At 40.4% G+C, this 9,837-nt stretch overlaps 1 pseudogene across 1 annotated transcript; it reads right to left on the reverse strand.

Moving 5' to 3' along the window:
- Positions 1 to 3,777: 3,777 nt before the first annotated feature.
- Positions 3,778 to 4,568, reverse strand: LOC306926698 (tetraspanin-3-like; annotated as a pseudogene). The gene has a single exon. The product of its transcript is annotated as a tetraspanin-3-like (transcript).
- Between the last annotated feature and the right edge of the window lie 5,269 nt (positions 4,569 to 9,837).

The following is a 9,837-nucleotide window of genomic DNA, read 5'->3' on the forward strand; positions in this document are numbered from 1 at the left end:
AAAACAATTTAGCAGAATGTCTCATTTTTAATTATAAAATAACTGTAACATAAGCAGATCTACGAGCTCACAATGTGTTGTTCTTGTAAATTAGTTATTTGCAACATGGAAAAAATGTATATGGGGCTGGAGTGGTTAATGTATGATTTGTAATAACCATACTCTACACAGTAACCAGTAATTACAGTATTCAACTACATGCGTATGAGTATTACGGTCCCATATACGGACAGGTCATCCATTAGGGAAGACATGGTTTGGAGTTGTGTTGAGTTGATCATATGGACAAGCGCAATTCCCTCATGAGAGAACTTGCATTACCACGTAGGAGCATTTGAGTAATAGTATTGTGTGAACCTAAAAAGTGAGACACAGAACTCATACGTTAGTGTGAGTGACGTGCAATTAGATATGTAAAGGGTATTATTGGCAAAGTTGATTCACCAGACATAGAAATCAGTAGTACTGTGTTTTACGGAACCTGATTACTATGGGACCATTAGATGGATCGCCTATCGCATCGCACGGCAAGTCACATGTACAGTCAGACTGTTTCCGCACTTTGATGTCTGAACAGTATGCGTGTGTTGGTTTGGGGCCCAACACAGGCGGGAATTGACTATTTCCCGAATTACATTTTGGGAACATGGACATGCAGGCACTTGGACAGAGGCATGAGCAATGGAGGACTATATGTGAGGAAAGGGAACATTCCAGGGATGAACTAATGACTGTCTTTTTCCTTTCATGTGATGGAACACTGTACGTCCACTCTGTGGCGAGGTACGTGCGATTGCGATGGTGGGCCATTGGTGATGTCATAGTGAGTGGGTGAGTAGAGAGTACTGCTTTTTGGGGTCAATCTGATTCAACTTTACTACAGTGTCTCAAGACATTTTACGTGTTGAGCAGCGACCCCTGCTACATGCCTAAATGAAGCAGTTTTACGACGGGGGTAACAAGACACTGTCCTTTAAGCGGGGGGAATCGTCAAGCTTGATGAGATATTTTTTTTGGCTTGTCAATATGATCATACAATTTTCCTATAGTCAATAGTCTATCAGACAACTGAATTAAGGGAGTTTTAGGACTCACAAATCTTGTAGTAAATTGGTCTTAATTCAAACGTAATATTAATGAACAAATAGGTCAAATCAGACAAACCCACAGCCAAATAGGGGGTGGTTCCCTATGTAATGTTTAATGCAGAGTGTTCAATGGCCACTCAGAGACATCATGCAAATAGGGATAAAGAATTGGCATGAGCACACAAGGTTCGACTTTATACATTGACTAATTATGTAGATTTAAAATGCGTAAATACTACTGTAGCACCCTTAAACAAAATAGGTTCAGTTGAGACATAGATATGGAACAGTAAAGTAAGAAATAAGTTGTTGTCACCAACAGTGGATGGCATGACGTCATGTCTCCCTCCCATGCGTGCCCAGGAGCACTGAAGAATACATATAACACAGGCAGATAGATACCGTATACTACTGAGTATCTCATATTGTAAGTAAGACTCACATATCAAGGGGTACCTAAATCATTGGGCTTGACTAGTTCACCAGCCCCCCCAACGCCTAAGGCAAGGTAGCATAGGCATTTTCACACGCAAAATGTAAACTTGTCCGCAGAAATAGCCTGATCACAGCTGTTTAAAATAACAGTGGGGGCTCATATTGTTCAGTTTTCAGTTCAGTTTAGTTTCTCTAATTTAAGGAGAGTTTCACAGCATGACATGTCACTTACGCCAACCAGGTGTCCATTTGCACCCCTCCTTTCAGAGTAGCAGTGTGAGTGACAGGCATCAGTGTTTGGGGGGGGGGGGCAAGAGAAGGTCCCCTAATAGTTGGATAATTCACACTCATGGCAAATGCCCTGTTGACTCATTTTTGTTGTCAACATTTAACTAATAGGCCTGTACTCCTATCTGCTTTAATCAGCTAGAGAACGGGGTCAGGCATTTCACTTTTTGATTCCAAGCAGTGATGTAAATAGATTCTCAATGCTCTATCTTCCTAAAATTTCTTCCTGAATTTAACTAGATGTGTTTACTATCTTCTAATTTAACTATAGATGTGTTTTTTATTGATTCTAGTGTGTCCAGTAATTTTTTAATTTCTTAGAAGAGTGCGAGCTTCATCTTTGTACATAGAATATGGCTTGTAATATCCCAAAAGGGGCGTAAACAGTTGTCGCTTCCAGCCGGCATCCTTGTTTCAGACAGGGACTTGTCCAGGCAATTATGTGCCGGAGGAGGACTTTAGAAGGAAGGATTTTTATTAACTGGACTTTCCATCAAACAATCAAGCAGCAAGCATACTGGTCAATTAATTAAGACGCATACACATTTGTATGATAAGCTATGAGGTTCAATTTGAATGTCTGGTTGATCATGGTGTTTATTTATATATCAATAAATATATCAATAATAGTGTAAACCATATACAGCAGAGTCATGTACATACTAAATACTATTTTAAGCAGAGTCATGTACATACTAAATACTATTTTAAGTTACGAGTCATGTAAATACTAGCATTTTATTTTAAGAAATCAGTTGAGTGAACCCGTGGATCAGCTATTTTCAATGAACAAGATTTAACAGTTAAAAAACCATTTAACCAAGTCGGCTTTTCTACTTACCGGAGAAAGTTTATTGTTAGTGTGTGTTTTTCAAAATGTATTCCTAGATGTGTTTATCCTTAGTTTATTTCTTTATAGATGTGAGATCATTTTATTTGAAGTTAGGGAAAAAAAAAATGTACCGAAAGATAGAAAAGGATTTTAAAAATAGCAGATCTGCGTGCACAAAACATACCTAGCACGTTGTTTCAATTATAGATAGACTGGCAGGAGGAAGTGACGAATAGGGTAAAATAGCTTAGTGTTAATAGGATGTTGATGCTGTTAAATAGCTTAGGTAATATTAAAAATGTTTAAAGTAAAGCGATGGTTCTAGCAATTATGAGCAATTCTATGGATAAATTCTATCTATATCCGACAGAAGTGCTCAGAGGGGGGACATGTATAGTTTAAGAAGTGTATAGGTTATGAAGTATAGTTTAAGTTGAACATAATTTAATTCAAATTCATTTTAAGCATTGGAACATAATTTATTCTTGAGTCTATGGCGACATATTGTCAAACCTCTAAAACTACATTCAGTAGGCTGCTGAAACAATAAACAAACAAAACCTCTACGGCATTTTAGATTGCATGTCAAATTGTAGATGTACCGAGTAGAATTGCGGGCACACATTGTCTGAAAGATCTGATGAGTAAATTAATGTTATTTCAAAGGACCTGGCCTCATGTCGCCTATTTTGCTGTTTACAGTAACAGAACACGTACTGCTTGTGAAGAGTTGGTTCCACTCAAACCAGTAGTAATAGCAGTAATTCAGGTACAGGTACAGGGGAGACTAGACTACACATGGGGAAGTTTTTTCACTCAAGTACTACACTATATTTAAATATTTATAAAATACTGCAAAACCATACACACACACATAGTGCAAACTGACATATGAGGAAAGTACCCAGTCCACATATTCTATACAGTATAAGGTCCAGCGACCACATTATAAACGTAGGTAGTCACAGCAGCAGATTACATGTAAAATCTCATTCCCCATTGACCATTCAAATAATTTGGCCAAGAGCTTTTTGAAAAACAAAAGGTAAAAGGAAAAAAAAGGTAAGATGTTAGTGTATGTAAAATAGTTTGTTTTCATGTTCTCGGTCAAAACCGGTTTTAAGTCACTCTTAGTGCACGTCTGTGAACGTATTATTGTTAGAAGGAAACTTTATGCGTAGGTTCCCCCAGTGATGAGTAGTTCGTAGGCGGGGTCTCGGCTCCACCTGCAGAGTACCACACATGCACACAGCATCCCCAGCATCTGAATTGCAGCAAATGTTAGTGCAGCCCAGATGACATACATCATGATCTTTTTTAGTTTCTTCACAACTAGAACTTCACATCCCTCCGGGTAGAGGTCTTCAGTATGAGCAAGAGATCCAGTGCAGGCTTCTGTATTACTTTTGCAGCAGCTAATGGGGACGCTGTTGTTTTTAGTTTCATTAAACCAGCGAGTGTTCATCCAATCCGAGTAATTGTGGATTCCGCAGCACTGAAGCTGTCTCTGCACATAGTCGATGGCACGGCTCGGGGCATCACTGTTGGTGCCACTGTACTCGTCATACACGTTCCGGATGGAACCGTTAACCTCATCTTCAACCTTTGCTCTGTAAATATATCCAAGAACCACCACAGCCACTTCCGTCATGAACACCAGCAGAAGGATGATTGGCAAGTCCACAGTAGCTCTCTCGTACTGTAGCACAGCATCCAATGAGTCCAATAATGAACAAGAGGGCTCCGACAGCAATGATGGTCACAGCAGGGATAAAGGTATACACATCCTCAAAGAAGTGGTCATAGTCATCATATGTGATGAACACATAGGCTCCAACATAGCATAAAATACCAGCTGCTGCCCAAAATATCAGATTTAGAAAGACCAACACCGTCTTTGACAACGTTATGCCGCACTGCCCCATGCCTGATACTGAGAAGGAATCCAGTATTGCTATAAAAGTTAAAAGGCTTTTCTTCTATTCAGACATATTGTCCTGGCCCGCTGACATCCCGATACCCCGACCGACCGACTGAACCCCTCAAAAACAATCAAGGACAGGGGGGAGCAGTTGTCACAGAGACTTTGTCCAAGGAAGCTATTTCCATTCATTCCATATCCAGAACCTCATCCTCATCGGGGGACTGGGGCACAGCACTCAGAAATAGACACATATTCTTCAACAGTACATGTGCAGCGACGCTGGACACCTGATGAACTGAAAGACATCATGAAGGACCTTCCAGACCACAAAGTCAACATGGAGCGCTGGTGTGCAGCTGTGTTAGACTTGATTGAGATGTATGAGCCATCGGCAAGAATGCTCGAATCTGTATTTCGCAAAGTCTTTGGATTAAAATGGCTACATCTCAGGGAACATTTTGATGTGAATGGAGCACAAAATCACATTGTCACTGGACAGCTGCTGAATCACGGTGGTCTTTTTGACAGCATCAAAGCAGCATTTCCAGTACCCACTGATTGGAAAAAAATTCACAGCACTAAGCAATGGCCTGATGAAACCTGTGACACCTACAGAAATAGACTGGAGAACTGCTTTCAGAAGCACTGTGGTGTGCCACTAGACAACCCCGCTTTCAATGACTTGTTAAAAGCGCAGACAGGTGGGGCCCAGCCGGGGGTCAAGTGGCGACCTATGGGTTAGGCCACTACACAGATTTGGTGTGATATGGAGCGAAGTAGAAGACCTACGCAGTGGCAAGTGTGGAGAATGAATGGCCCGGGTATGTGTGGAATGTGATGTTTATGGAGTAGGCCTATAAGTAAGTAAAATGTTTTAAGGTATCACTGTGTACAACAGTGTTATTTTTAGGTGAAATCATTCTAATGAAAATTGTTCTTTCCTACTTTCCAGGACTGGATGGTGAATCAATGAGATGGTCTAAATGTGTTGACAATTTAATGAATATCTTCCTTTCCCAGTGTGCATGGCATGGTTAATATGGCGATATTGACTAACTCACTAAAAACTTAGAATAACTCGTCTAGGAAGAGTGTTGTGATACAATGCAATTACAGGAGGAAGGACAAAGGGAAAAATTAGTATCTATAGACATTGCATCGACAAGGTAAGAACTCCCACACGATCTCATACATTATTGAAATATTTATATTGACAGGAGGATACTAGTAGTGATGAAATACAGTGTAAAGATGCAATAATGTGTAACCTGTCAATGTAGCTAATAACCATAAGAGAGGGAGTTAACCATAAATCAGACTGTGAAAGATTGTGATCAACTGTGATCAAGATAGATCTTAATAAATTCCTAATTATGTATTATCATCTGGGGAAAAGTATAGAACAAATGTTTTAGAATAGGGGTAGTGTGTTGTTTTGTTTTTTTTTCCAGCTCTGAAATCCAATAAATTAAGAGAAACATATCAGGAGATGTGTTTGAACAAGGAAAAAACAAACAAACAAATGAAGACAACCAGAGAAAGCACTGAAAGGATTTGGGTTTGTATGATGGGTAAATATACACACATACAGTGACGTCAGTCTAGTGTTATATGAATTACAATTTAGGCATTTAGCAGACGCTCTTAATCCAGAGCGACTTACATTAAGCAATAACAAAAAGCATGGCATACATCACATGTATAAAAAGTAGTTATCATGAATCATGCGTAAACTAAGAACGTAACATTGGAGTATCTATGTAAACTATACATACTATACTATATAATATATTATACATGTGTACTATAAAGTGCTATGACTACATAAAGTGCAATTCTAGAGCTGTCTACATAACAAGCTGAAGCTGAAGACAATTAATGTAAAATAATAATAATAATAATAATAATAATATTGAAATGAATTTTGTATAACCACCTTTTTAACCACGGTGGAAATAATTCAAGTGAACAAAATTACCTGCAAGTTGTTCTCCCTCTAAGAAAACCTGACAGACATATAAATATGTCACATGGGCCAGTGACACCAATGAGAGCCAAGCCACATCATCATGTCCGTCCAGAGACTCCAGACGTCCCTACAAGGCCCACACGCATTCCATCCACGCAGTCACCCCCCAGTGACAGCGATGGGAGCCGGATAAAGACGAAATACTGGGCCCACCATGGGGAAAAAAGACTAAAATGCCATGCCACAACTTGTGACAGAAACATAAGGAGAGGAGAACATTTGCGTGGAGGAGAAAACCACGAAAAAAAGACTACACCTGATGCTGGCTTATGAGTGATCGCTCAAGACAAATCGAGGGTCGTAGGTTGGAATTTCCCAATAAGAAGGAAAAGGGTTTTCGCCCCTACCAGCCATCAGAAGTTGTGTGTAATAAAAAGAAAATTATCATGTGGGTGGACATTGAATACACTTAAATGTAAACCTTTCTTACTCTAGGAGATAGTCCATATATAAGTCATCTTTTTGTAGTAAATTTGCAGACAGTATAGTATCTCATGTTCCTTGGTATAAATTAATATGAGACATTTAATTTACATATTTGAAATGGTGGAATGTAGTGGCAGAAAATACTACACTGCCTGGAGCAAGGCTCCCACCTGTTGATTGTCTGTCAAGATGACCTATTCTTACCCAAGACCCATGTTTAGTCTTGTCCACTGACCACACCTCCAATGTATTTGTGCTTCTTCATTTTGTATAAGAGAGACTCATTTGAACAGCTCCGGAGGCTTGCATCCATGCACCTCCCTGGGCTGGTACAGACCACTCCTTGTAATAAACGTGACATTGTTTCAGTCCACTCTCTACCTCGATTATTTCTTAAAGTCTCTGTTTATGAGTATTAATAATCCCACAACAGTAGGAGTGAAATCCATAGATATATATAAAGTCTAGATGGCTTAAGGCGGAGTTTCTGACGTCGTTCACCCGGCGGCCATCTTACTTCGGGGCTACAGTATAGTATGTGGCAGCGGTGGCCGAACGGATAGCGGCGCGGTCTAGATACCGGAAGGTTCCCAGTTCGAACCAGCCGTCCGACACGTTAAAATTACCACCGCTGAAATGCCCTTGAACAAGGCATCAACCACTACGATGAAATGTGTTCTATGAGCAGGGCCTGGCTGGAAACAAGTTCTTGAGCTTAGCCCAGATACCCTGGGTAAATATAGATTTCATTTCATTTCATTTCATTTCATTTCATTTCATGTTCAATGGCAGCTCAAACAAAAACAGTCATAACTCGCTCAAATCTTGACGGATTTACAAACGGGTTGGTGTTAGACAGCTGCATTACAGCGATAGGAAGAGTCTGTATACTGTGGACATTTGTCGAATGTATGGAGGAAATAAATAATGAGACGAGAAGGCAGCAGCGTCAGTTCACATCCACACTCTCAACTGTACACAACAGAACTGATGAGCGGGCAGGCATTTATTCAACCAATATATACACACAAGTTAATAGGCACTTCCTGTTACGAGCTGTTCACTTCAGAATAAGAGCATACAATAAAGATCACAACACCCTCAACAGTTGGTTTATTACAAACGTCAACGTGGCTATGATTCAGGACGCTTATCTGCTTAATTTAGTTTTTTTATATGAACGTCGTATAAAAGCATATAAGTATGCGGAAGTCTCTGACGTTTATAACAAACCAAACTGTTTGAAAATCGCTTGAAAATTGAGCAAGTTGTGGTTATTTAAGAGTACATGCCCCATAGACACAATGTTATGTGGCCCCGAGGTAAGATAGCCGCCACATGGCAACGTCGCTCTCCATTGGACAGAGAGTGGTGAGCCATCTAGCTTTCTTATATATATCTATGGTGAAATCCACCCGCTCTGAATAATCCATTTGATATAAATCACTAAATTAACCATCCATGTTAATACTGTTGGGAAGTATATTGTTGTGCTAGTTTGAAAACAGTGTGGTCGTTAAACAGCTCAACCTTGAAACACAGCAGGTAAGATGAACTGATTCACCTTTTGTTTTTACTACATTTTTGAGTGGTGCAAACCACTCCAACAACTGGCTTTGTACCCGTGTACCCGTGTTCGTACCAAAAAAACGTGCATGGTTGCTACGGTTAGTATGTGACGTCACTGACATCACAGATATCACGTCAGACGTGCACCACTCTGTTCACACGGGTGTGATTTTATTTTATATTATTGACTTATATTATTGACGAGTATTTCTCTCATGCCTCCATACAGTGACGTAGAGTCTGTGGGGGCCGGGGGGCCAGGGCCCCCATGAGGAATTGGACCAGGGATCTCGATTATAAAAACATTTTCGTCTCTGCCTCCATATCTGCTTGTTTGTTATAAATGATCCTAAACAAGCCAGTAGTTAAGCAGCAGTAATACTATTGTAACTTGTTTTAAGGGCACCTACGGACGGCCGCAATTTGAAACTGGCCCCCCCACACACACCCACCCCTTTTCCCCTCACTATAGCCCATCTATATCCCCTATCCCTAAACTGATTTGTTATTTTTTTAATAACAAATACGTTAAGGGATAAGGGTGGCGCAAGATAGAGCCCTAGATGTTTTTCTCATTTTATCTCCTTTTATGATGATTTCCTGTTTTTCCTGTTTTCTGGTGAGACGTAGGAGGGGAATGTAGACGGCACCCCGGGAGCAGTATGGGTTAGCGCCCCAGATGCAGTACTACCGTTGCCCAGCGGTGGAGCCTGCAGAACCATTGCGGCTCAAGAATCCACTTTAAACGGTGTGATCTAAGTTTAAATAACTCTGGTCACTTGCTAAGACATCATTGCATTCACACCATGGGGTAAAAAAATGAATGTTCGATCACGATTTTTGAAATCGATGCGTCAACAGAAAAAACTACCGATCTTCGGCGCTTCGATAACGGCCCGGAGTGCAGAAAATATTAACAGAGGCATTACTTATTTTCTCTTAAATTAAATAAACGAAAACAACGTGCAGGTCTGTGCTGTGCCATGACGACTCTACTCACTGCTGTTGCTGTTTTTATTCCGACTTCCATTGTGTGCCTAAATAACTAATGTGTCTACATTCTTTGGCAACAGGGAACCTCTATTTTTGTTGACAATAAATCCCGCTTTGGAGAAGATGCGCTCGATGGGGTTGAAGTGGCAGGGATGGAGAGAAACCTCTTCGCTACAGGTGCCAACAGTGGTCCGGAACGCGGTTGTAACGAAGACTCTGACTAGGACGTTGGGCTATATGATATATGACATGT

The sequence above is a fragment of the Electrona antarctica genome (genome assembly GCF_951216825.1).
Source record: "Electrona antarctica genome assembly, chromosome: 7".
Lineage (NCBI taxonomy): Eukaryota > Metazoa > Chordata > Actinopteri > Myctophiformes > Myctophidae > Electrona > Electrona antarctica.